General features: G+C 40.3%; 1 protein-coding gene across 1 annotated transcript in view; it reads left to right on the plus strand.

Moving 5' to 3' along the window:
• Positions 1–27,908, plus strand: part of LOC134216685 (protein amalgam) — a 446,954-nt gene that overhangs the window by 356,599 nt on the left and 62,447 nt on the right. The gene's annotated exons all lie outside the window — the stretch shown is intronic.

Genomic DNA, 27,908 nt, shown 5'->3' on the forward strand with positions numbered 1-27,908 from the left:
TAGAGGAACTTCGGAGGAATTCCTAGAGGAACTTCGGAGGAATTCCTAGAGGAACCTGGAGGAATTATTAGAGGAACTTCGGAGGAATTCCTAGAAGAACTTCGGAGGAATTCCTAGAGGAACTTCCGGAGGAATTCCTAGAGGAACTTCCGGAGGAATTCTAGAGGAACTTCGGAGAATTCCTAGAGGAACTTCCGGAGGAATTCTAGAGGAACTTCGGAGGAATTCTAGAGGAACTTCCGGAGGAATTCCTAGAGGAACTTCCGGAGGAATTCCTAGAGGAACTTCGGAGGAATTCCTAGAGAACTTCCGGAGGAATTCCTAGAGCAACTTCGGAGGAATTCCTAGAGGAACTTCCGGAGGAATTCCTAGAGGAACTTCCGGAGGAATTCCTAGAGGAACTTCCGGAGGAATTCCTAGAGGAACTTCCGGAGGAATTTCTAGAGGAACTTCTGGAGGAAGTCCTTAGGGAACTTCCGGAGGAATTCCTAGAGGAACTTCCGGAGGAATTCCTAGAGGAACTTCCGGAGGAAATCCTAGAGGAACTTTCGGAGGAATTCCTAGAGGAACTTTCGGAGGAATTCCTAGAGGAACTTCCGGAGGAATTCCTAGAGGAGCTTTCGGAGGAATTCCTAGAGGAACTTCCGGAGGAATTCCTAGAGGAACTACTGGAGGAATTCCTAGAGGAACTTCCGGAGGAATTCCTAGAGGAACTTTCGGAGAAATTCCTAGAGGAACTTGCGGAGGAATTTCTAGAGGAACTTTCGGAGAAATTCCTAGAGAAACTTTCGGAGGAATTCCTAGAGGAACTTCCGGAGGATATCCTAGAAGAGCTTCCGGAGGAATTCCTAGAAGAACTTCGGGAGGAATTCCTAGAAGATCTTCCGGAGGAATTCCTAGAGGATCTTCTGGAGGAATTCCTAGAGGATCTTCCGGAGGAATTCCTGGAGGAAATTCCAGAAGAATCCTTGGAAGAAATGTCAGATGAACTTCCGGTGGAATTCCTGGAGGAACTTCCAGAGGAACTCCTAGAGAACCTTTCAGAGGAATTCCTAGAGGATCTTTCGGAGGAATTCCTGGAGGAAACTCCAGAGGAGTTTCTGGAGGAAATTGCAGAGGAATTCCCGGAGGAAATTACAGAAAAATCCCTGGAAGAAATTTCAGATGAACTTCCGGAGGAATTCTTGGATAATCTTCCGGAGGAATTAATGGTGGAACATTCGGAGGAATTCCTGGAGGAACTTCCGGTGGATTTTTTGGATGAACTTCCGGTGGAATTCCTGGAGGAACTGTCAGAGGAATTCCCGGCGAATCTAGTAGAGGAATTCTTGGAGCAAATGATGTATGAAAATGAATGCAAATAACATGACGTCGCCATGCTGCCGCCGCGCCAAAGCCATGGCGCGCCGAATGAAAATGATCTGTCATGCAATAATGAAATCAGTCGACAATGTCTATTAGTATCTAAAAGTATAAAAATCTGACTAAAAATCCCAACACATTAAAATCTTAAACCTAAGGAACAATAAAAACTTTTGAAAGCCTTAAATCTAGAAACTTTTATATTAAAAGCAGTTTTTAAAGCTAACGTGTCTCGAACATCAATAATTTTTATTATACTTTATGTTCTTGAACATAATTTTTTTAAATAAAATAATGTATTGCATTTCTTCAACGTGTATTTCGAAAGCATGAAAGAAAATTCCCGAACACCCCTAACCCAGCTGCCGAAAGCGAGGTTTCTACGGACTGATTTTTACGTCGATTTGATTATTACGTCGAAAATATTACGTCGCAAATCGCATTATTTTGATGAGAAAATTCCAAGTACGTCACTTTTTGTAACACAAAACTGATGTAATATCACATACGATTTGCGATGGCGATAATGTGCATCAAATCTGATGTGATATTACACATTTTTTTTACTGTGTACTCTTCAGTGGACGGGTCACATGGAACGGAGTGAGTTTAAGAAATCAAGTTTAGAGAAAATGCTACTTACAATTGCTTACGTCCTTCGTTTCATTTCAAACTTACGTTACAAGTGGAGCGGAAAGAGTTTGAAGATTACCTCTCTCGAGCAGGAGGAGTTGCAAAGAGCTGAGGAGACTGTGTGGAGAATAGCTCTAGGAGAACGCTTTTTCGGAGAGATTTCGGTTCTGTCCGCAACTAAAGGGGCACCGAGGATGCAACGCGCTTACGTTTCTAAGGCAAGCCCGATTTACAAAACGTGGCCATACCTCGACGAACACGGAGTTCTTCGTATGCGGAGCCGTATTGGTGCTGCAGCGTACGCATCGTATTACAAAGCTTATCAGTGATTGGTATTACCGTCGTTTTCGGCACGCTAATCGGGAGACTGTTGTCAACGAAATGCGTCAACGATTCGAAGTCACCAAGCTAAGAAATCTCATTGATAAGGTATCGAAAGAATGTGTAATGTGTCGGGTGAAAAAAGCGAACCCTAAGCCCCCTGCAATGGCTCCGCTTCCATCGTGCTGTCTGCAACCATTCGTTCGGGCATTCACATTCGTCGGCGTCTATTTCGGGCCAATCTTGGTCAGGGTCGGAAGAAACAAAGTAAAACATTGGGTGGCTGTGTTCACGTGTCTCACAATGCGTGCAGTTCATATTGAACTTGTGCATAGCCTTTTCGCAGAATCGTGTATCATGGCAATTCGACGGTTCGTTGGACGTCGTGGTCCACCCGCTGAGGTCTACAGTGACAACGGTAGGTGACAAGGTGCTAGCAAAGAATTGACTTCCACATTTACAAGTGCCGACACCAAGTGTTTGTTTAATCCCCCGGCAGCTCCCCACATGGGATGAGTTTGGAGCGCCTCGTGCGCTCTGTGAAAATAGCAGTGGGTGCAGTAGCCGAGGCCCCTCGGAAACCGGACGATGAGACGCTGGAAACAATCTTGGTTGAACCAGAGTTCATCATCAACTCGGGGCCTCTTACTTACATTTTATTAGATTCGGCAGACTAGGAATCGCTTACACCCAACCACTTCCTGCTAGGTAACTCTAGTGGCCTGAACATTCTGCCTTCTGAATCGGCGCTGCAACGAGGAGTTTTACGACATAGCTAGAAGCTGGCACAGTCATTCTGCGATGACTTCTGGTGTAGATGGGTCAAAGGAGTATAGCGCGTAGATCCAAATGGTTTGAGGAAGCACGAGATTTGAAGGTTGGAGACTTGGTATTGGTCGTCGACGGTTTAAGAATTTTATAAATAATGCCAATAAATTCATAATTCGTAGCTCAAAAACCTACCAATCACAAATGAGGTTTGCTTATGAGATTTTGGGGAAATCATCCGTACAACCATGATAATCGGATTTTTTTTTTCATTTCAAGGAATCAAATCTGCAAATCTGAGGTAGATTCGATTTGATGCTTACATTCATTATTTATTAGTTGTTTGCTCAGTTTGATGGAACAATTCATTGTGACATTATTATTCGGAAGAGAAACATACACAAACAAAGAACTGCAGATTAAAGTTTTCTCGAAGCATGAGTACCATAAATAGACTCAATGGTTACACCTATATTAAGAAACTTGACAAGGATACTTCAACTATTTAAATTTAATGCAAACTGCCGACCCTTCAGCCTCAATTCAATTTAAAGTTTGATTTGCAGAGGCATTCCATTTCAAATTAAACAAGATAAGCTTCAAACAGATCCTCGCCTCAGCCACTCATCTGAACTGGGTGAAATAGGAGAAAATAAAAAAAGAGCAAAGCAGTTTGTTCGGTTTGTGGAGCATTCCCGACTTCTAATTTCCGACGATCCCGCAATGCCTTTGGAAAGCATTCTCGAAAACAGAGCATTCCACCCTCAAATTTGGCATTCTTCTGCAGCTTCCTTTGTTCGGAACTGTTCGTCTCCCTCGTCGTTCCGTTGTCAGTCCGGGGCCAAACTGTCAATTATTCCACTTGGTGCGCGCTTTTTACGCCTCACGGATGAATAAACGGTCCTTTATAGCCAGCCAGCCAGCAGCAGCACCAGCACGACCGAACATCTTTAGGAATAGATAGCAAAGGCTGAAGTTGGGCAAGGTCATGTTGCCACACGCGTACGTACTACAGGGGTTTGTCAGGAGTAGAATCGAGTCGAAAAACAATTTTCTCGAGGCGTACTCCTATCAGGATTTGAATTTTTCCGACCCGAACGGACGCACCAGGAGTTCAGTGGTGCGGAAAACTGGCGACGATTCTCCGGCCAGATGGGAATAGCATTAGTCACTTGGGTTCCGATGTTCTGCTTCATTTAGCTGCAGGGTAAGTGGTGAAAAAAGGAAGATTCAGTAGAGTCATAAATCAGAGTTGAGAGCGAAGCAATACCAAGTGAATAATAAAACCAGATTAATCCACCTAGCGGTGATGGTGCCTTTCTCGACCTTCGTAAAATGTGTGTGCTTGAAAATAGATGAGCTAGTAGCTAGGAGTAAAAAGACAAATTTCTTTGTCCGTTCTATGAAAATCAGATTATTTATGGCAAAGATATTGTAGATCCAGTTGAAAACCGAAAATCATATTTTGACCCATTCCCGGATGTCGCGACTGCATCGCGAGTGGTGCCCGACTAAGGCACAGTTGCGCACTACTCGCGATGCAGTTGCAACATCCGGAAATGCGAGAAAATGCGATTGTCGCGAAACCTCGGTTCGGTTTTCAGCTTGATCTACAATATGCTAATAAGAATTTCGACATTTTTGTTTCCTTTTCCAATCTTTTTGACGTACATACCCCTGTTTTATTTTACCCAGTCATATATTTTAAGGAAGCTCTCCGACTACACAAAAAGAAAACGAAAATGTCATTCCCATCAAGCGAGCGGAGGGCAATATTTGTTATGATATAAATCTCATGACCGTCTTTCTACCAAGCTCCCGTATGAAGAGGAAGGGAAGTGTATCAGTGTGGAAGCATCCGATAGTTCGTTTTCGGACAGAAATTATAGCCTTTCGGTACAACTTTGTTGCACAAGAAAGGCAAAAAGTATTTTGACCATAATTTCAAAGGTAATAGTCCAATCTGGCCAACTTTCTAAATAGAACAGGATTCCGTATCTAATGCAATTTGTTGTGAGTAAATCGGTTGAGGGTTCTTCTTCTTCTTCTTATTGGCATTACATCCCCACACTGGGACAGAGCCGCCTCGCAGATTAGTGTTCATTAAGCACTTCCACAGTTATTAACTGCGAGGTTTCTAAGCCAGGTTACCATTTTTGCATTCGTATATCATGAAGCTAGCACGATGATACTTTTATGCCCAGGGAAGTCGAGACAATTTCCAACCCCGGGAATCGAACCCAGCCACCCTCAGCATGGTCTTGCTTTGTAGCCGCGCGTCTTACCGCACGGCTAAGGAGAGCCCCATAAATCGGTTGAGGGTAAGTCCATTAAAAGTCAGCTAGACTTTTTTACTCGCTTTTTTATAACACATAGTATATTTTGGCCATAATTTCTGTGCCCATGGTCCAAATTTTCAATAGAAAACAATACGACAGGATTCCGCGTCGAATGAAACTTGTTGGAATTATAGATAGTGGAATATATAGATGAGTGAAGATAAATCCTCTGTCTCCAAACGAACTGTCAAACGTGTCTCCAAACGAGCATGACGTCACGATTTCAATGGAAACGTTAAGGGCTGTGACGTCATATGTGCGTGTGCACGGGCAGTAAAATCGACTCAGCCATGCTTTCGCTCATCTATATATTCTACTATCTATAGTTGGAATTAAATCGGTTGAGGATAAGTTTCTAAAAAGTGAGCTAAACTTTTCGCACTTTTGGTGCGCACACACACACACACAGAGACATCATCGCAGTTCATAGAGCTTATACGTATATAACACTATGAGTCTCCAGGCCTTCTGTAAAAGTTTGGTTTTGGAGCGAACATACAGCCTTTTCGTAGAAAAGGCAAAATGGTGTTTCAGCCATAATTTCCTGATCCCATAGTCCGATCTAGCCAATTTTCAATAGAAAACAATGGGACAAGATTCTGCGTCGAATGCAATCTGTTGCGAGCGTCAATAGATGAAGTCTAAGTGCTAAAAAAGTGAGCTAGACTTTTTCGAACTCTTTTTCACAATAAATAGTAATTTGACCATCCCAAGCAACACATTAAATTATAATTAAGTTTCTGTGATTTATTTAGAACAATTTTGATTTCCGGATTCATGGTTTTAGCCCTTCTATATAACTCATATATAACGGAAAAAGCGCAAGAGGTGGAGTCATTATAAAACACAACCAAGTTGCATTTGATATTTTTGTGCAACACAATTATTATTGATATACAACATATTGCAAAATGAAAATGAAATTAGTCTGTCACTATACTCATCTATTGGAAATAAGATCGTGTTTCTGTGTCTGACAAGTTTCATGATAATTATTCAAATCAGTAAGCTTTATCTTTATGCTGATATTGATTTGACATTATAAAATTTTTATGGCGGATTACAATTTTTGGTAAACATGTATATGAAAGTCCTGTATTTCACACGCGCCCACTGAAAAACATTAAATCATAGCATAAAATTTGATTTTTTTTCCTGAAATTGTCGCCATATTTTCCTTTAAGTCTTTGTGTCTAGGGTTGCCAAATGCAGAGGCGTCGCGTCCGCATGTGCAACCTGTGCACTGCACATGTGGCAATTTTATCCCCAACACTTAAACTTTCGACAGATTTCTTGTCTTTCTAATCCAAACATATATTTGAATTATGTGCATTTGATAGATGTTTCATGCAAATTTGACTATTAGATACATAAACGGAAAATATGAATGATTTTTTTATAGGCGGCATGTGATGTGAGGAAACCAAATACTGAACCGACCCTCCGACACCACATGTTGTATCAACACGGAACTTTCAGCCGAGAACGCTTTGTCATGCATCATACACGCATTATTTTGTATGTGTGGATCATCTGCTCTAACCGCAATCGGCGATGTATAGGTAGTCAAAGCGTTATACGCTGGCAATGCACGGTTTGGTGCCTATCGAGAACCGCTTCAAACAACGCATGCGCGATTCGGTGAAGAGAGAGTGATCGGAAAGAGAATAGTAAAGCGCGCTCATTTCTGCTCCCTCAAAGCGTTCCATGACGAAAGTTCCGCTTTGAATAAGCACCGCGAAGCAAAAGCGCTTTTGATATTTGATTGGGATGGCCCGTTTACATATCCACTAATCCTGGCGACAATGTACTGTCCGATAATACTAGCGCGACATTAGCTCAATTTAAGCAGAAATCGTCATCTGTTAATAAGCGTTTGCAATAAAGCCTGATGTTTACAAATACGCTTATAATATTCAACATTGAAATATACGACAATATTAACATAATGTAAACAGACATTTCATCTTCTGATGAAATATGATGAAACGATATGAAACGGGCAATATTTTCAAAGAAATTTATTTCTGAAGGTTTTTTTTCGAGAAATCCAATATATTTAGTTGGCGAATGTCAATGGTCAAAACAAATTTATGAGCTATTGTCCATGCTGATGGGCGGAAAACTGTTCGAAATCTACCCAGTTCAGATTATTGATCAAAGAAATAAATTGTAAATAGAATAATTATTAATTGAAAGGAGTTAAGGCTATGAACTTCATTGTTCTCTTTATTGTACAGACTTTATTTTTCTGATATGACATGCTATTACATGCTAATTTATTATTAGTAACTTTGCATGATTGATATATTCAAATATCCTTTTGTCTATTTAAAACTTCGTCTCATTTGCGAAATGACTCAAATTAGAATTGAAAGTCAGCTCAATAATTTCCGATATGTCTTATATGCCACATTGGAAACGATTCTGATGACAGTAATTTTAATTTTACGTACTATCACTTTTAAGCTTAGTTTAGTTTGAGTTAATTCAGAAAATAAGAAGTAGCTAAGAACCAGTTAGATGCAACAAAATAAACAAACATGTTGAGAAACGCGCTGAAAAATGACTCATTTATCGTTTCTGGTCCCTTTTATGTGTTTTTCTCGAATTATTAAAATAGTGCACAGGTTGAAGAATTGGTCACGCGACGCCTCTGGCCAAATGTATTTTCGCTTTCTAGTAAAACTATAAATAATTGCATAAATCTCATTTAAGCATAAAAGTTTGAGATAACTCGATGAGGTTAATTGTTCTGAATCAAAAACATTATGAAAATTATCAATATGGTCGAAACTTAGGTCGGGTTCAAGTTATATCTGAGCTCTGGTTAAATTTTCAGCAAAATTGGTTCACACACAACCAAGATCTAGATCTCCAAAGTTGACCATTTTGTATAGAAAATGACAAGTGGGTTTTCTATTATTCAGGTCACTGCACACACAAACACACACACAGACATCACCTCAATCCATCGACCTCAGTCGATTGATATATAACACTATGTGTCGCCGGGTCTTCTATAAAAAGTTTGTTTTTGGAGCGAACATATAACGTATACTTTGTATCCCAGAAAGGCAAAAATTAAACACATATATTATTGATTAAGATTTGGTGGCATGATCAGTTACATAATATTATAATGTTTATATGTTGAAGTACTGAACTGATGCAATGAGAACGGATGTTATAATAAAATCATCCACAAAAGTAGTTTTCTAACAAATTAAAATATTTGTAAATGCATTGTTTTTCTTCTGAAATTGAAATGTTTGAACAAAAAAGTCGTAGGAAAACAACATTGAAAAAAATCTCCGGTGTTTCGATGTAGAAATTGTCAATACACCCAGGTTTTTGCCTTTCTCGTACAACAAAGTTGTACCTGAAAGGCTTTCATTTCACTCCCAAAACGTACTTTTTATAGAGCGCTTGTAGACCCATAGTATTATATACCATTCGATTCAGCTCGACAAACTGAGCAAATGTCTGTCTGTCCGTGTGTGTGTGTGTGCGTATGTGTGTGCACATTGAAACATTAGACAATTTTCCTACTACTAAACCTGAATCGATTTTGCTACAACAAGTCGCATTCGATGGGGAATGTTTTCTTCTTGTTCGCTATTGAATTTCATAATGATGGCACGGCTCAAAAAATAGTAAATATTCAAAGAGTTATGAGACATCATTATTTCGTAACAAATAAGCTATCGATTTTCTAGGTTATGTTCTCCCAAGACACAATTTATTCAAACCGGCACACTGACAGCATAGAATACACAGCTTCCACGGAAGAAAACAAAATTCACAAAGAAACATAGAAACCCATTAATGAGTTAAAAGTACCTATTTTAAGATTTCATGTATACACTGAAAATTCTAGTTTATTTTTCAAAATGACCTAAGAAACATATTTTCATGAATGAATTTTAATATTGCGATCAACAGACCAATATGATAGCTTTTGATTGCGGTACACAAATTAATTCATGAAAAAAGGTGACATATGTTCTTTTAAAAGTTAAGCGTCATTTCTGCCATTTCTTTCCCCTATGGGCCGATGTGAGCAGTGAGAAGTGAAAAGTGAGACGTGAGAAGTGCGAAGTGAGGAGTGAAAAGTAAGAAGAAAGAAATGAAAATGAGAAATGAAAAATCACCAGATGATCCGAAATGAAAACAAAATGTTTTTCCAAATTTAATCTAGACTATCCTTTGAAAAGAGCTGAAATTTTTTGCTAATATTTTCAAATGGATATAATAGAAAAACGACGCATCCCACAAAAAGTGTTGTATGGGTGACCATCGCAAAATCAGTCAAAATTTCTAGTGAAAATATCGGAAACAATCCAAATTGAGCCCTACACTGAAAAAAATCAGTTTAAAATTTTAAAGTCGATTTGCGAAAAATGCTCTTTTATTTAAATGAAATTTTGTCTCAAGATAGGTGATTATGTTCCTACCAACCGTCCATACATCGCAAGCTGGGCACTCTTAAGGAAAAAAGTTTTTCTAACAAAATTTTTTTTTGTCGGAATTATTTTCAGTGTATTTTCATCTGAAACTAAACCAATGAAAACCATCGTTATAGAACCCCAAGCAAATCTATTTTTATGATACATTGTCTAATTTAGTCACTAAATATAGTTTGTTTTTAAATTAAGAGTAATATTAAAAAGGGGTTTATATCTTCAAAAAAATATTATATTCCATTATTAGCTTCTTTAGTTGCGACCAGTTACGACCAAAACATTGTACTCTGCCTGACTGTACAGGAATACTTAATATGAGTATATATGTTAGGGTGGTTCAAAAAATCGATTTTGCTCCACAGTGTTCATCTGATTCTTTACCATGTTCTGAGTGTCTTCTGAAAATTTGAGCTCATTTGGATTAAAACTGATTTAGCACAAGCCGTTGCAAGTTTGCATGCAAATTAGTATGAGGAAATTTTTTTTTAAATTATACTGTTAATGCCGTTTCCCCATTAAGCAGATTAAAGAAAACCTACATAGCTAAAGGGATACTCAACAGCTTTCTTAACGAAAACCGCATGCTGATTAATCGTTCCACTAATTCGTCATCGATTTTAATACAGGTTGCGAATCTTCAGTCATGATCGTTAAGCTTCTTTGAGGGCATCACTGAAACGTGCAGTGCAACATAGTAGCCTGAATTTGTGCGTGCTATCTTTCGCGCCAAGAGCAGCAATGTTGCCTGTTGAGTAGTTACGTAATTAGCTCCAGAAAATCAAGATATAGAATAAATTCGATTACTAATTATTATAACGATTAATTAACATGCAGTTTTCACTGAGTGAAAGCTCTTGAGTATTCCTTTCAGCTATGTAGGTTTTCTTTTAACATGCGCTTGATGGGGAAGCGTCATTAACAGTATAATGAAAAAATAAATTTCCCCATACTAATTTGCATGCAAACTTGCAACGGCTTGTGCTAAATCAGTTTTAATCCAAATGAGCTCAAATTTTCAGAGGACACTCAGAACATGGTAGAGAATCAGATGAGCACTGTGGAGCAAAATCGATTTTTTGAACCACCCTAATATATGTATACATATGTTAAATCCACCCCTTAAAGACACTGAAAAATCAATTCCGTCAAGAAAAAGTTTTGTTAGAAAAACTTTTCCATTAAAAGTGCCTTGGCTTGCGATGTATGGACGGTTGGTAGGAATATAATCACCTATCTTGAGACAAAATTTCTTCCAAATCAAAAAGAGCGTTTTTTTGCAAATTGACTTTTATTTTTTTAAATTGATTTTTTTAGTGTAGGGTTCTATTTAGAGTTTTTCAAAAAGTTTTATTAGAAATTGTTAAATATCTTGGCTGTGCATATGCACAGCATATGTTTCGAAATGGACAAATTGATATGAAATTTGCGAAAAAGAATCCACGTGTCTTGGAGGGACTCGAACCCTCAACCTCCTACTCTCTAGATAGGCGTGATAACCCCTACACAACAAGACCACTTAAAGGTCACGTTTGCGTTCACGTGGATTCTTTTTCGCAAATTTCATATCAATTTGTCCATTTCGAAACATATGCTGTGCATATGCACAGCCAAGATATTACACAAAAAAATGGTTTTCGTACGGCCGAGTTGCCGAATAATATGCAATTAATTGTTTATTAGAAAGTTTGAATGATTTTGCGACAGTCACCCATACAACACTTTTTTGTAGGAAGCGTCGTTTATCGATTATATCCATTTGAAAAAATCAGTAAAAACAAGTTTGACCCTTTTCAAAAGATAGTCTGCATCAGATTTGGAAAACCTAAGTATGCACTTTTCTTTTTACAGCACCTTTTAAGTATTGACCAATAAATTGACAAAAAGTCAACATAAACAATAAGAACACTTGCAAAGTTCCCAAAAAGTCCTATTTGGCTTCATGCATTTCTATTACATTTCTCGCATAACTTTCAAAAGGACCTAAGTAATATTTTTTCATGAATTCTCGCTTAACTTTTCAAAAGCACCTAAGTAACATTTTTTCATGAATTAATTTGAACACTGCAATCAATAGTTTTCATCTGGGTGCTGCGGATAGAACCGCTTTTCTGCGCTCAAGCGAGTAGAGGGATATTTTGAAATCACTCCCACAAACAAAATTATTTTGCAGTTACTCGGCTGTCAAACATTTCCCGCTCTTCGAATTTCTCTTTCCACGCTAAATAAGGGCGCACAAATGCGCTAGACTCTACATGACTTAACGATTGTTTACATACATTCATGCTACAATCAGCTGCTGAATCTCAAGAAATTTCGTAACGAGTGCTTTTTAGTTGCATTCCTACTAATTTTCCACTCGAAATATAATGTGAGAATATTTGTTACAAAGAATACAAAACTCAAAAAAAGTTAATTTTTATTTTTTCACCAAATAATAACAATACTTCTCAATATAAGATATGAAACGAACATAACCACAATCTCCAATGTTTGGCTCCGGCACAATAGAAAATTTTGGCTTCAGTTTGACAACCAAATCGATTCTATCCGCACCACCCAGGTTTTCATGTTGTTCTGTTGATTGCAGTACTCAAATTAATTCATTAAAAAATTTTACTTAGGCCCTTTTGAAAAGTTATGCGAGATTTATAGTACAGCAAAAAGCCATCTAGTAGAAAATCTAGATGGATTATTCCATTGCTGACAAACGTTCATTTCGAACCAAAAACCGCAAGTTGCTGGTTGATTTTTTTGTCATATAGGTACTCTGTCTCGCTCAAACCAACAGCGAATAATCTAACGACTACTTTCACGAACACTTTATTGTCAGATTTTCTGGATATGATACACTGCGCGGCGTTTGTAATGTTCCCAAATGGGTACTTGCACAAAACTTCACGCGGCGAATGACTGTCGAAAGGTACGGCCGCGACAAACGATACACCGCAATGCTATTCATCCATAAGAATCAAGTAAACGGGGTGCAGAAAGCGCGGCGGTACCTTTCATGAAAGGTTCGCCGCGTGCAATTTTGAGAAAATCAGGCAATAAGGACCAGCCACTTTAACCGACCGTGTCCATTTAGCAAGTATGGTGTTGAATATAATCTGTAGATTAAAAAAAACAGTTTAATAAAGTAAAAAAAACTCAGCAAGTAACCGCACAATATTGAGTAAAACAAATTAAGTGTGTAGCATTTCCACATTCAATGAATAAATTTCGCACCGTGTATACTGACAGCATTAAAGTTTGTGTTGCTTCTTTCGTGCTTTATTGATGATGCTAACCTCTCAAGCAAAGCTTTCCAAAGCTTCAAATGTGGAACACGAAAACTAACACACGCGCTATAGAGACCGAAGCCGATGACTTTATCCGCTCGCATCAACACAGCTGTAAAAATTTCATCGTTGGAAATAAAAATCGCATTCGTACATGCTTTCTCGTGCGCTCGTTACGTTTGCTGCCATTTTTTTCCTGCTTTGGAAGGAAAGAAGAGGCGTGTCATTGAGGCTAACTGCTTATTGGGTTGGGTGGTTTGGGTGGAATGATGGTGTAGTTTGGGCATTTGGGTGATTTGTATAACGTTCGTTTTCATACACCTCATTATTTCCATATTATGCGGCTTTTTTCCATTGATATTTATGTGAATTGTGTTGTTAATTTTCACAAATGTACTTGTACAATTATTACACAAAGGCATGCAAAATCAATGTATGACATACAACTAGTTTTATTGAACTTTAATATTACATTGGTGAAAAAACACTACGTGGGAATCGGCCCTAAAACAATTGTAGACGCGCTGCTGTCTGGACAGTTAATCCATATTGTATTTTATAATGTATTTTTTAAAACGTGCCGCTGCGCTAATTATTGTACTATTTACCCACGATCGCATATTTGTAATTGGTGATATTTAGACACACGTTTTAGAACTTAGAATTATCCGATTTACTCGCAACAAGTTGCATTCGACAGGGAATTGTTTGCTATTAAAAATGGGCCCGATCATTGCTTTTCGGAATTATTGAAAAATCATTGTTTTTTCCCACAGGTCCCCCTTGGAAAAAAATCAAAAAACAATTGTTTTTGAATGGTGGCAAGGCAAAAATATTAAAAATGATCGAAAAAATGTGATCTATTCACCCAAAGAGCTTTTTTGACCTTTTTAAAGTGATTTTTTCAATATATTTTATAATGCACGAGAAAGGCATCATCACTGCTAGGTGGATTAATCTGGGTTTTTTACACGGTTTGGTTTTGGTCATTTAAGATCTTCAGCGTCAATAAAGCACTGAGTTAATACCACGAAAAAATTCACAAAAAATCAAAGAAAATTCAGGGGTATTTGAAAAGCTGAGGAATTCCAGGTTAACCTAGAAATTAATGAAATCCAACCGTGTAAAAAAAACCTGGGTGTATACAGATCGCAAAATAAACTTATTTTTCCGTGTTGCATGAAAAAGCATGTATATTATTTCAAATATGTTGAAAAAGAAATTTAATTGCAGTTGAAATATTCAATCACACTCGCCAGATCACATTCAGTGTAGGGCTACGGAAGGACCTAATTGACTGAAAATCTCTATGAACTTTATTATTTAGTAACTAACTGACCCGGCAGACGTTCTCCTGCATAGTCAAGCGAGAACGCGAGGTGTGAACTGTCCATGCAAAATTCTCATGTGAATCCTTATTCCATTATTTTACGATATCTCAATTTAATCTTTGATTTTCACATGAAACATATCCTCCAAACCGTCGGAGATTATACAGAATAGATTTGCTGAAGGACTGAAGAAAACCAAAACAGCCATTTCAAGTTAAGTGGATACGAACACAGACCAATTTATTTTTATGTATAGAGACTAGTTGACCCGGCATACGCTTTTCTGCATAGGAGGTGAAATGTGCATTATGAATTTCCATACACACTTAAATCATATCACAGATTTCGGTGAATTTTGCTTCAATTCACCGAAATCTCAACAGCAGAACTGTTCGGTAATTATTTCACCAAATTTTCGGCGATTTTTCCTTTGTTCAACTGTCAAATCCACCGAAAATCTGTAAAATTATTCACCGAACAGTTCTGCTGTTGAGATTTCGGTGAAATTTCACAGAAATCTGCGATTTATTTTAAGTGTGTACGAATCTTAATGTTAGTTTTTCAAAATTTACTCAACTTTGCTCGTCATTTTCGCATGAGGAAATATCATACAAACCCGTCGAAAGCTATAAGGAACTTATCTGTTGAAGGAATGAAGAAAATTTATCCACCCGTTTTCTAGTTATGCGGATACGAACACAGACCATTTCATTTGTATACATACAGTGTAAAGTAGCTAACACTTAATATTCGACCATTTGATAATTGTGTGATGTAAACCAAATATTAGCATTTCTTGATGATTTCTTCTCAAATTCACAATTCCAATAAAATTAGGCGAGTAAATAAAAATAGTAACCCTACCCATATTGCTTTCGTTTTGTTCTATATAAGTCACTTGAGGAACTTTTAAATAACACTTCTGTAATGTCAATTATGGTATATGTATTAAATAAGGTATAAAAAAGTTTCAATGCAACAATAATAAATCCGCAAGCACAAAATTTTTACTCTAGCTTAATCAAACGATGAGATTCAATAAACGGTGAAACATAATGGAAATAGTTATTCAATTGATAATTTCGAACCTGCAGGTAAGTAATTTAATGCATTAACTATTAGCGAGTGAACCTAATTGACTTTTATCCTAGTTAAGGATGAGGATTAGCCACGGATAATGTCGACTCCAAAAACAAAATCACCTGAGTTATCAACAGTACATTTTCGGAAATCCTGAAATCATCCTTGTAAAAGTGGCTGCTCTTCCGTGGAATTCAAAAGGATTACGGAAAGCTCATTGGATTCCAACGCCCTTAAAAACTGGAATTGTTCCTTTTCCACCGTTTTGGATTCCTAGTGTGCATGCAGAAGAAGCTGAGCATTATTTATATTTGGCATGATATCGAACACAGTATTAATAATAGAGTGAATAATCTTAATTTCAAGTTTAACTTGTTTTACTTATTTATCGAATCAATTAAAATTTGTTTGAATTAATTAATAACGATTGGTTTTGTCTTTCTTATTAATTCGTAAGTTGGTAAGCGGTTTCAAAATTACTTAATAGTAACAGAGCACTATTTTATGAAGTGGTTATTTGGTTGCAAAATTGTTAATCCCTAACTAAATGTTTTTATTGAGTATTATTGCAACTTTAGTCGAAACATGAGAAAGAAAAACATGGGTGACAACACTATCACAAATTTATAACTTATTGTTCCTAACTAACTTAGATACAACTCATTTACAACCCATTTTAATATTTTTCTAATGCTATGAAGTTGCATGTGTTACTTGGGATAACATCTAAGCCCATAGTCCGATCTGGCCAATTTTCAATAAAAAAATATGAGACATTCTGCGTCGAATGCAACTTGTTGTGAGCAAATCGGTTGTGGATAAGTGCCCGAAAAATGAGTGACATTTTTTACGCGATTTTTTCGTATGAATTTGTATTTTGGTCATAACTTTCGATCCCATAGTTCGATCTGGCCAATTTCAAATAGGAAACAATGGGACAGGATTCTGCGTCGAATGCAACTTGTTGCGAGCAAATCGGTTGAGGGTAAGTGCCCGAAAAATTAATGACATTTTTTACGCGATTTTTTCGTATGAATTTGTATTTTGGCCATAACTTCTGATCCCATAGTCCAATCTGGCCAATTTCAAATAGGAAACAATGGGATAGGATTCTGCGTCGAATGCAACTTGTTGCAAGCAAATCGGTTGAGGATAAGTGCCCGAAAAATGAGTGACATTTTTTACGCGATTTTTTCGTATGAATTTGTATTTTGGCCATAACTTTTGATCCCATAGGCCGATCTGGCCAATTTCAAATAGAAAACAATAGGACAGGATTCTGCGTCGAATGCAACTTGTTGCGAGCAAATCGGTTGAGGGTAAGTGCCCGAAAAATTAATGACATTTTTTACGCGATTTTTTCGTATGAATTTGTATTTTGGCCATAACTTTCGATCCCATAGTCCGATCTGGCCAATTTTAAATAGGAAACAATGGGACAGGATTCTGCGTCGAATGCAACTTGTTGCAAGCAAATCGGTTGAGGATAAGTGCCTGAAAAATGAGTGACATTTTTTACGCGATTTTTTCGTATGAATTTGTATTTTGGCCATAACTTTCGATCCCATAGTCCGATCTGGCCAATTTCAAATAGGAAACAATGGGACAGGATTCTGCGTCGAATGCAACTTGTTGCAAGCAAATCGGTTGAGGGTAAGTGCCCGAAAAATGAGTGACATTTTTACGCGATTTTTCGTATGAATTTGTATTTGGCCATAACTTTTGATCCCATAGTCCGATATGGCCAAGTTCCAGTAGGAAACACTGGGACAGGATGCTGCGTCGGATGCCACTTGTTGCGAGCAAATCAGTTGAGGACAAGTGCCCGAAAAATGAGTGACATTTTTTAGTAGTTTTGCGCACACACACACATACACACATACACACCCACTCACATACACACACACACGCGCACAGACCTCCCCTCGATTCGGCGAGCTGAGTCGGTCGGTATATAGCACTATGGGTCTCCGGGCCTTCTATAAAAAGTTTGTTTTTGGAGCGATCATATAGCCTTTACCGTATACTTAGTATACGAGAAAGGCAAAAATGACTTCTTGATGAAAAGAAAACAAACATTAAAAATTTTAGGAATTTATTCTAAAGAACTGAATTTGATTAAATGATAAAGATTATCATCAGAAGCCATACGACGAGTTTTAACAAAATGCAGTGTAATGAATGAATTGGCTTGACTTACATAGGTTGATGCACATTGAATTTACCCACACGAAAACGACTATAATAACTCTTTCAATTATAATATTCCATTTGTAACGAACCTTTGCGAAGACCGTTTCCTCACAAGCTATATTTGCACTATCTGTAGGACTATATGAATCGACCCTTGGGGGTTTGATCAAGAAAGTTTGAAGACAGCGAGCTGTAGTGAATAATGGTCTATTATGAAATATCTCTCCCTCGCTTTACTAATCCCCATAAATGGCGTCTTCCAGCTATTGGATTGGGTCCAACTTTAATTGAATTCGACATTTATGATTACGGTTCAAGTTTGTGTTCTCCCTACGCTAAAACTCGGACAGCCATTACTCACTATGGCCATGGTCATGGCCACAATCTTCTTTGACACAGAACGCGCGCGTGTTTTTTGCCCGAAACCACACAAATCTCGTTTTCCATTTAATTAGATTCATCATTACGGTCTTCCGCCCATTACTGACTGCGGCCAGTTCGAAAACGCGGACCAACGTTTCCATCTGCCAAATGATAGCTTCATAAATTTCACTTTCCACTTTGTCGTAAATCTCCTCAGGAAATTGCTTCCATCTGGTGGCGGCAATCCACGGGTGACCGACTCCCCATGGCTCGAATAAAAAAAGATGCGTGTACTTTGGGAGCCCCACTTCCCGGGATCAGGTTGTAGACTTAGTCTGAATAGATGATACTCTTCTCTGGTGGAATTCTTTCGGCAAGCGACAATTCAACCCACCCCGAACGCTGTGTGGTCTATTGAGCAAATTGACATGCGAAAGCTCGGTTTCAATTTGATGCTGTTTTGTTGTCGGTACACGACGACGGTGAGGATGAAGGACACACACAGCAAGGAAAAAAACCGAACGGATTTTTCTGGGGGAGCTATTCTTTCCGAAAGCAATCAACTGTTTGACGTTTTTCAATTGAGCTGCCGCTCTCGGTTGCTCGCTCGTGCTAAACTGTATTGGCAGAGTGCCATTGTGGCCCGCGCGTTCGCAGCCGCTCATCGGGAATAGAAATGAATCCAAATCCCCTGTCGATCCATTAGCAATTGACGAAGATGACGACGGATTGCCGGGGAAGCACTCGCTACACGGGAATGTCATCATCTAATCAAAACTGGAATGCGGGATTATTGGGGGTGTGGATTTCCTTGACAAACAGTGAACGCATCAAGCTTTCTTTCGCTTCTGGATTAGACGCTATTTGGATCGACAAATAATCATTTTCGAGAAATTTTACTTCTTTGGAATGATTCTACAAGCTTTACAAATATTCAATTCAGACGGAATTTGGGTATTCATTGGAGATTCAGATTGAAAATAAACACTTTTCTGTGCCGGCGAAATCTGAGTTTAATGAAATTTGAATATAAGGTATCCCAAATGACATTTTCTGTGTTTTATGACCTTGAGTGTTTTATGAGGATTGTGTAGGGTAAATGTTCCTTTTTGGACCCCTGGAGGAAGTGCTTACATATATCTGCTGATATGTACCAAATGGCTCGTTTGATATATGCGGAAATCACACTATTTCATGACACAATCTTTCAAACACACAAGAAGTTTGGCTTAGACTGAATGCACTAATAGGAAAAAGACGTTGCACAGGTTTTAATTTAACTATTTGATGCCATCAGACCGACGATTCTAAACTGATTGCTGACGAGTTGGGAATATATTTTAGTTCTATTTCGGCGACATCGTTGTATCCAGACTCGTTCCTAAGGAAAAAAGAACAAATTGAGCAGAATCCAACAGTTTTTCCTATCAATAAAAATCATCCCTGTGAACTGTACAACAAACCCTTCTCGATGTCTGAACTCCTATGGGCATTAGACCACGTTACAGGACAATCCCACGGATCAGACCTAATAGCGTACCCAACGTTACAACGACTTCCTATACATGTGAAATATAAGCTCCTACACAACTACATATAACCATCTTTGTAGCAAAGGGGACTTTTCTAAAGAATGGAAACAAAGCACCGTTATCCCGATTCCAAAATAAGGAGCGAGATCAAAAGAAGCGTGCGATTTTCGTCCCATAAGTTTGACAAGCTGTAATCGGAAAATTTTGGAACGAATAGTGAATCGTCGCCTGATGACATGCCTTGAAGAACGACATCTCTTGAATCTTCATCAACACGCCTTTCGTCAAGATCGCGGAATATCAACGTACTTCATAGAGTTGGGAAACGTACTTGACCAAGCGCTGAAGGAAAATCTCCATGTAGATATAGCCGCTCTTGATATTTCAAAAGCGTACAATCGTGCATGGCGTAAAGGCATTTATCCGTCTACTTAAGGAATGGGGATTTGAAGGTAATTTACCCGCTTTCATTCGATCATTTTTCTCCTTTCGCTGCATCAGAGTAGCTATCGGAAACCAACTTTCACGCTCTTATGTAGAGGGAAATGGAGTCCCACAAGGATCGGTTGCATCGGAGTCGGAGTCCCACAAGAGCAGTTGCGAGATGGGCAGCTACAGTGGGATTCCAAATGGTGACTTAAAAATGCTCTATTTCTCACATGTGCGCAAGCATAGACACAACCCTTGGTCTCGAGTTATTACCGTAGATGGCACTCAGATTCCCTACGAGAAAACAATCAAAATAGTTGGAGTACCTTTAGATAGACACCTCTCGTTGAACCACTATTTTGAGCAAATGAGAGCAGATCTATACAATGGGATTGTATTAACTCGTCTTATGACAAGTGAAGACATTCCACTAAAAAGCTCAAAATAATTTTTCTTATCAAAAGGAATAATCTCGCGAGAATAATTAGTCGATACCAGACAACCAGTAGCCGTAACACTATCCTAAATATTGCCAATAGTCTAATTCTTTCAAAAACCTTCTACGGTGTAGAGATTACATGCCGTAACTACGACCTTTCTATAAAGACGCTGGCACTATTTTATAATAAAATGGTCCGTGAAGCTTCAGGCGTTCTCCCCTCATCACCAATAAAATCTGTTTGCGTCGAAGCCGAAGTTTTACCATTCAACTACTTGTTGACACTTGTAGTTGCTAAACGTGCAGTTTCATATATTTAAAAATCAAACCCAAAACCCCCTGGGAGTCTTCTTTTTACGGTAGCAAAAAACCTCTATCGTACTCTAACAGGATGTCGATTTCCAAGAGCAGCACCTTAAGGAGAGTGAGTGACCGGAGTTGGATTGAATCGGACCCTAGAATTGATTGGCGACTAAAGCAAAAATTATCAACTTCAGACTCTTCATTGAAAACTCAAGCAGAATTCCATTCGCTAGTAGCAAGCAAGTACAAGTCCCACCACAAATTATTTACAGATGGATCTAAAATCCGAAGCAAAGTTGGATTCGGTATCTACGGTCCAGATATTGCTATATCCTTTAGATCACCTAACCTTTGCTAAAGCTAGCCGTAGAAGCAATAATCCCTTGCAGTTGTCCTGTAGTAATCTTCATTGATTCTGATTCAGCCAGCGCTCTGAAATCTTAGGAAAGTGGTAAATCCCGAAACCCTTGGATTCAAGCTTAGGACAAGTACGGAAACCCCAACAAAATATTTTGTTGGGTTTCTGGACATAAAGGTATTGCTGGCAACGAAGAAGCCGATAGACTTGCTGCTTCGGGGAGAACCAATCAGCGCCAAAGAACTAAAACCCCCGGCGGCAACGTTCGACATCAAATAGAATGAAATAATTAATATTGAGCGTCTTAGGGGAAATTTTTTAATCAAATAGAAGCAGCCATAAAAAGCGCAGATGTGACAGAAAGTGTGGAAAAGCGGGCATCCAGCGGCTACCTTCTACCAAAGCTGTGGCACCACCAACGAGCTGGGAACCGGCTTCATAGTGCTGGGTAAGATGCGCCAACGCGTGATTGGGTGGCAGCCAATCAACGCAAGGATGTGCAAGCTGAGGATTAAAGGCCGTTTCTTCAACTATAGCATCATCAACGTGCACTGCCCACACGAAGGGAGACCCGACGACGAGAAAGAAGCGTTCTATGCACAGCTGGAGCAGACATACGATGGATGCCCACTGCGGGACGTCAATATCGTCATCGGTGACATGAACGCTCAGGTAGGAAGGGAGGAAATGTATAGACCGTTTATCTTTCTCCGCAAAAATATCCACAAGGCCACATGGAGATCACCTAACCAAGAAACGGAAAACCAAGTCGACCACGTTCTAATCGACGGTAAATTCTTCTCCGACATCACGAACGTCCGCACTTACCGCAGTGCGAATATTGAATCCGACCACTACCTCGTTGCAGTATGCCTGCACTCAAAACTCGCGACGGTGTACACCACGCGTCGAAGTCGGACGCCGCGGCTTAACATTGGGCGGCTACAAGACGGTAGACTAGCCCAAGAATACGCGCAGCAGCTGGAAGTGGCACTTCCAACGGAAGAGCAGCTAGGCGCAGCGTCTCTTGAAGATGCCTGGAGAGATATTCGGTCCGCCATTGGAAGCACCGCAACCGCTGCACCTGGCACGGTGCCCCCGGATCAGAGAAACGACTGGTATGACGGCGAATGTGAGTAGTTAGTGGAAGAAAAGAATGCAGTATGGGCGAGATTGCTGCAATACCGCACGAGGGCGAACAAGGCACGATATAAACAGGCGCGGAACAGACAAAACTCGATTTTCCGGAGGAAAAAGCGCCAGCAGGAAGATCGAGACCGTGAAGAGACGGAGCAACTGTACCGCGCTAATAACACACGAAAGTTCTATGAGAGGTTAAACCGTTCACGTAAGGGCCACGTGCCACAGCCTGATATGTGTAAGGACATAAACGGGAACCTTCTTACGAACGAGCGTGAGGTGATCCAAAGGTGGCGGCAGCACTACGAAGATGGCGGTATGGTGATGGACCTTGGAGAACGCGCGCAAGACATAATTTTACCGGCTCCGGATCTCCAGGAAATCCAGGAGGAGATTGGCCGGCTGAAAAACAACAAAGCCCCTGGGGTTGACTAACTACCAGGAGAGCTATTTAAACACGGTGGTGAGACACTGGCTAGAGCGCTGACCCAGTGCAGCATTACCAAGATTTGGGAGGGGGGAGTTTTGCCGCAGGAGTGGATGGAAGGTATCGTGTGTCCCATCTACAAAAAGGGTGATAAGCTAGATTGTAGCAACTACCGCGCAATCACATTGCTGAACGCCGCCTACAAGGTACTCTCCCAAATTTTATGCCGTCGACTAGCACCAACTGCAAGGGAGTTCGTGGGGCAGTACCAGGCGGGTTTTATAAGCGAACGCTCCACCACGGACCAGGTGTTCGCCATTCGCCAAGTACTGCAGAAATGCCGCGAATACAACGTGCCCACACATCATCTATACATCGACTTCAAAGCCGCATATAATACAATACATACAATCGATCGGGACCAGCTATGGCAGCTAATGCACGAACACGGTTTTCCAGATAAACTGACACGGTTGATCAAAGCGACGATGGATCGGGTGATGTGCGTAGTTCGAGTTTCAGGGGCATTCTCGAGTCCCTTCGAAACCCGCAGAGGGTTACGGCAAGGTGATGGTCTTTCGTGTCTGCTATTCAACATCGCTTTGGAAGGGATAATACGAAGAGCAGGGATTATCACGAGTGGTACAAATTTTCTATAAGTCCGTCCAGCTATCTGGCTTCGCCGACGACATGTTATGGCACGTAACTCTGAGAAGATGGAGGAAGCCTACATCAGACTGAAGAGGGAAGCTAAGCGGATCGGACTAGTCATCAACACGTCGAAGACAAAGTACATGATAGGAAGAGGTTCAAGAGACGACAATGTGAGCCACCCACCGCGAGTACGCATTGGTGGTGACGAAATCGAGGTGGTAGAAGAATTTGTGTACTTGGGCTCACTGGTGACTGCCGAAAATGACACCAGCAGAGAAATTCGGAGACGCATAGTGGCTGGAAATCGTACATACTTTGGACTTCGCAAGACGCTCCGATCGAATAGAGTTCGCCGCCGTACCAAACTGACAATCTACAAAACGCTCAATAGACCGGTAGTCCTCTACGGACACGAGACCTGGACGATGCTCGTGGAGGACCAACGCGCACTTGGAGTTTTCGAAAGGAAAGTGCTGCGTACCATCTATGGTGAGGTGCAGATGGCGGACGGTACATGGAGGAGGCGAATGAACCACGAGTTGCATCAGCTGTTGGGAGAACCATCCATCGTTCACACCGCGAAAATCGGACGACTGCGGTGGACCGGGCACGTAGCCAGAATGTCGGACAGCAACCCGGTGAAAATGGTTCTCGACAACGATCCGACGGGCACAAGAAGGCGAGGTGCGCAGCGGGCAAGGTGGATCGATCAGGTGGAAGATGACTTGCGGACCCTCCGTAGACTGCGTGGTTGGCGACGTGTAGCCATGGACCGAGCCGAATGGAGAAGACTCTTATATACCGCACGGGTCACTTCGGCCTTAGTCTGAATAAATAAAATAATAATAAAAAGCGCATGGAATAAGATATGGTTCAGTGAAACCCAACAATTCTTCAGCAAAGTGAAAAGTACCACAGAGAAATGGATCGATAGAGAAAACCGTAAGGAACATAGGACCATAGGACTCTATCGCGGTTTAGAGTTGGACATACCAAGCTAACACGCACACGCCCACTACATCGGAAGTGATAGAAATACTCCCGAGTGCGAAATATGTCAATGTCGGCTCACAATTGAACACATGCTTGTTTCTTTTCCAGTTTACGAACACCTCAGAGATACCGCCGGACTGCCAAGTTCTATTCGAAATATTTGAAGCAACGAACCCACCGCTGAAGATAAATTGGTCGTGGTTCAGCCAAACCGCACCAAGCGGCTTTTCGACTGACTTGTTATATTTTGTTAGTAAAACGACAACGAAAACAGTTTCATATCAATTTAGGCGTACGTTTGCAGTAGGATATCCTCAGTTATGTGGTTGAGGGACATCCGATACGATTCGTAATGGTTGTTTTTAAAGACGGCTTATTGGGCCTGCGCAAACCTCCTGTCTCGTCGGAAGGCCGTCGTGTCAGGGCTCTTTAGCGTCCCACCTAACACCAGGACTTGGGCTTGTGCGCTTTGAGCGGCACACGGTCGCTTTGGCGGAGCCTCCTTGCGGATACATGCAGCTTTTTAAAGAGGTTTAACAGGGCCCACTGTCAAACCCCACCACATCCTGGGGAGGGATCGTCAAGCCCTTGGACATCCCTGCTGCCCGCAATTGATTTCGCTCTCAAGATGGCAATTTTCGGGATAGGGTTAATTTAAAAAAGCGGCATCCTAAAAAAATCAAACCTTCATAACTTTTGGATCAACGACCGATTTGCAAACTTTTTGCACGATTGAAAAGATTTTCAGTAATAGATTTTAGAGAAAAATATGGTTTAAGAAAAATTGTAAGCTTTAAGATGTTTACTTAATCAAAACAATTTTATTTTCAACTCTCTGGACCACAACGACTATAGTTTTAAATTTTTTCAAATTATTTTTTTTTCAAAGCTCTGTCGCGGCTTTTAAAGCGGGCTCTATCGCTCTCGGGTTCGCCCATTAGCATGTACTTTGTCTTCGAAGAAGTCACCACCAGTCGAACTTGTGTAGCCTCATGTTTTACAGGGTGTACAGATCTGCCACCTTTTCAAATGTTCAGTCGATATATCCGTCTGTAGGGGCCCTCCTTAGCCGTGCGGTAAGACGCGCGGCTACAAAGCAAGACCATGCTGAGGGTGGCTGGGTTCGATTCCCGGTGCCGGTCTAGGCAATTTTCGGATTGGAAACTGTCTCGACTTCCCTGGGCATAAAAGTATCATCGTGCTAGCCTCATGATATACGAATGCAAAAATGGTAACCTGGCTTAGAAACCTCGCAGTTAATAACTGTGGAAGTGCTTAATGAACACTAAGCTGCGAGGCGGCTCTGTCCCAGTGTGGAGATGTAATGCCAATAAGAAGAAGAAGAAGAAGATCCGTCTGTATCATCAGAATCGAATGGAATTAATTTACTGGATTGGTTGAAACCCGTACCGCGGTGCAATATTGAGATCAATGAGCAGGTGGTACATTGGATTTAGATATTGACGGCATTTCTGAAGCATTTGCCTATAATAAACTGCTTCTCGTATGAATTTTCGTCGTTTTCGAGTTAGAACCTGTAACGGTCATATTCATCATAGTATTATCGAATGCAACTGCTAAATAGGAATGCTTGGTCAGGAAAAGTCGAAAAAATATCAAGCCAGTTTGTCCTAAAGGGAAAATGGCCGCATATGAGTCCCTTCTTCCTTGATAATGGGATTCTTTTCAAGATAGGACAAGTAGGCTTGACGTTTGGTCATCATTTTATGTTGTTATTTTTCTCGAGCGGCCGTCGACCAAGACCAAGATGAATACACAGCTAGGTGTTCCAATCTGCCAAGTTTATGGAAAAGAAGAAGGCGGGGGTGAAAAATTCATTTTCAGTGCAAAGCGAAAACAAACCCGCTGGCTCTCCCATAATAAAATCCAAGATGGCTGAATCGTGAATTTGGCAGATTGGAATACCTAGTGGTGTATTCATCTTGACCAAGACGGCTTGCTAACTTCCCACGAACTCATTCACTATGTGCGACAGACGATGGAATATGATCTGGGTTATCATTGGGATGCATTTAGAATGATGATCTCTCGAACGTTCTCATACTCCATACTCCATACTCGAGGAGTGCAACGTCATCAGTCAATTCGAGGTCGTTTAGGTGCTCCATGGTTATAGGCTGCCATAACAGCCCGCGGTTTGGTTCACCATTCAGAATCTCATCGATTACGATGAGGAACAGTAACGGTGATAGAATACATCCTTGCCTTACACCAGTTACGATCCGGATAGGGTCGGACAGGACCCTATTGTGCAGCACTCTACACGAAAAGGCCTCGTACTGTGCTTCGATGAGGCCGATGATTTTCTCAGGAACCCCCTTGCGTCTCAGGGCGTTCCACATATTCTCGTGATTGAGACGGTCGAAAGCTTTTTCGTAGTCAATGAATACCAAGTAAAGGGACTCTTGGAATTCGTTGACCTGATGCGGAGCGTGACAATATGGTTCACACAGGATCTTCCGGCACGGAATCCGGCTTGCTGCCGCCGGAGAGTCGCATCGATCTTTTCCTGAATCCTGGCTAGGATAATTTTGCACAGAACTTTGGGAACGGTACACAGCAACATAATGCATCGCCAGTTATCGCATACAGTCAGGTCACCCTTTTTGGGCACCTTCACTAAAGTACCTTACATCCAGTCGACCGGGAAAGTTGCGGTGTCCCAGATATTACGAAATAAACGAGTTGAGCGGATGTCATGGGGTCAGCTTTGAGCATCTCGGCTGATATGCGATCGACCCCTGGGGCTTTATTCGATTTCATGCTTTGGATGGCTGTTTGAATCTCTAGCAGTGATGGAGCTTCGTTATTGACGCGGAAACTTTTTTTTGCAATTCCTGATCATAATACCTGCTTTACAGTTCGTCTTTGAGTGATAAAACGGTCTACTTTTCCATACCAACGAAATGGGTGCTTTAAGGTGAAGGTATTGGCAGGGGAGAATGTTCGGTTGTGGGCACTCCTATGTATCTTTTTACAGATAAGAGATGCTGTCATTCTGACAACCGTCATTTGTTTGCTATAGTAGCATGATGTTTTGTGCCGAATATCAAACCGGATGGGCATCTCTACTTTGAACTAGAAACAAATCATTTTTTTGTACAAGAAAAACAATACGCAAGTTTTTTTTGCCTTTTTCAAAGTGTCATAGGGGAACTGTTCCGTTTTCCATCTCACTGAACATATATTCATCTCATCGCGAAACAAAGAAATACGGCACCATTTTCGTCACTTCTTTTTGCTAACATCCGTGCTCACTGCTGAAAAAAATCTCAAAAATAATAAACAAACCAAATACCTTCTCATTGCTTTGTTTTTCGTGAGACCAATATCGGAGCTATGAGATGAAGTCCAGGAGCAGTAACCCTATATTGAAGTGTTTTAATTCAAAAAGTGAATTCTAATATATACAGTAAATTAATTCTATTTTGAGGCTCAATGACGATTGCCCTCAAAATTTTAGCGCGGATTTTTTTTT

Source organism: Armigeres subalbatus, chromosome 2 (genome assembly GCF_024139115.2).
Source record: "Armigeres subalbatus isolate Guangzhou_Male chromosome 2, GZ_Asu_2, whole genome shotgun sequence".
NCBI classification, from domain to species: Eukaryota; Metazoa; Arthropoda; class Insecta; order Diptera; family Culicidae; genus Armigeres; species Armigeres subalbatus.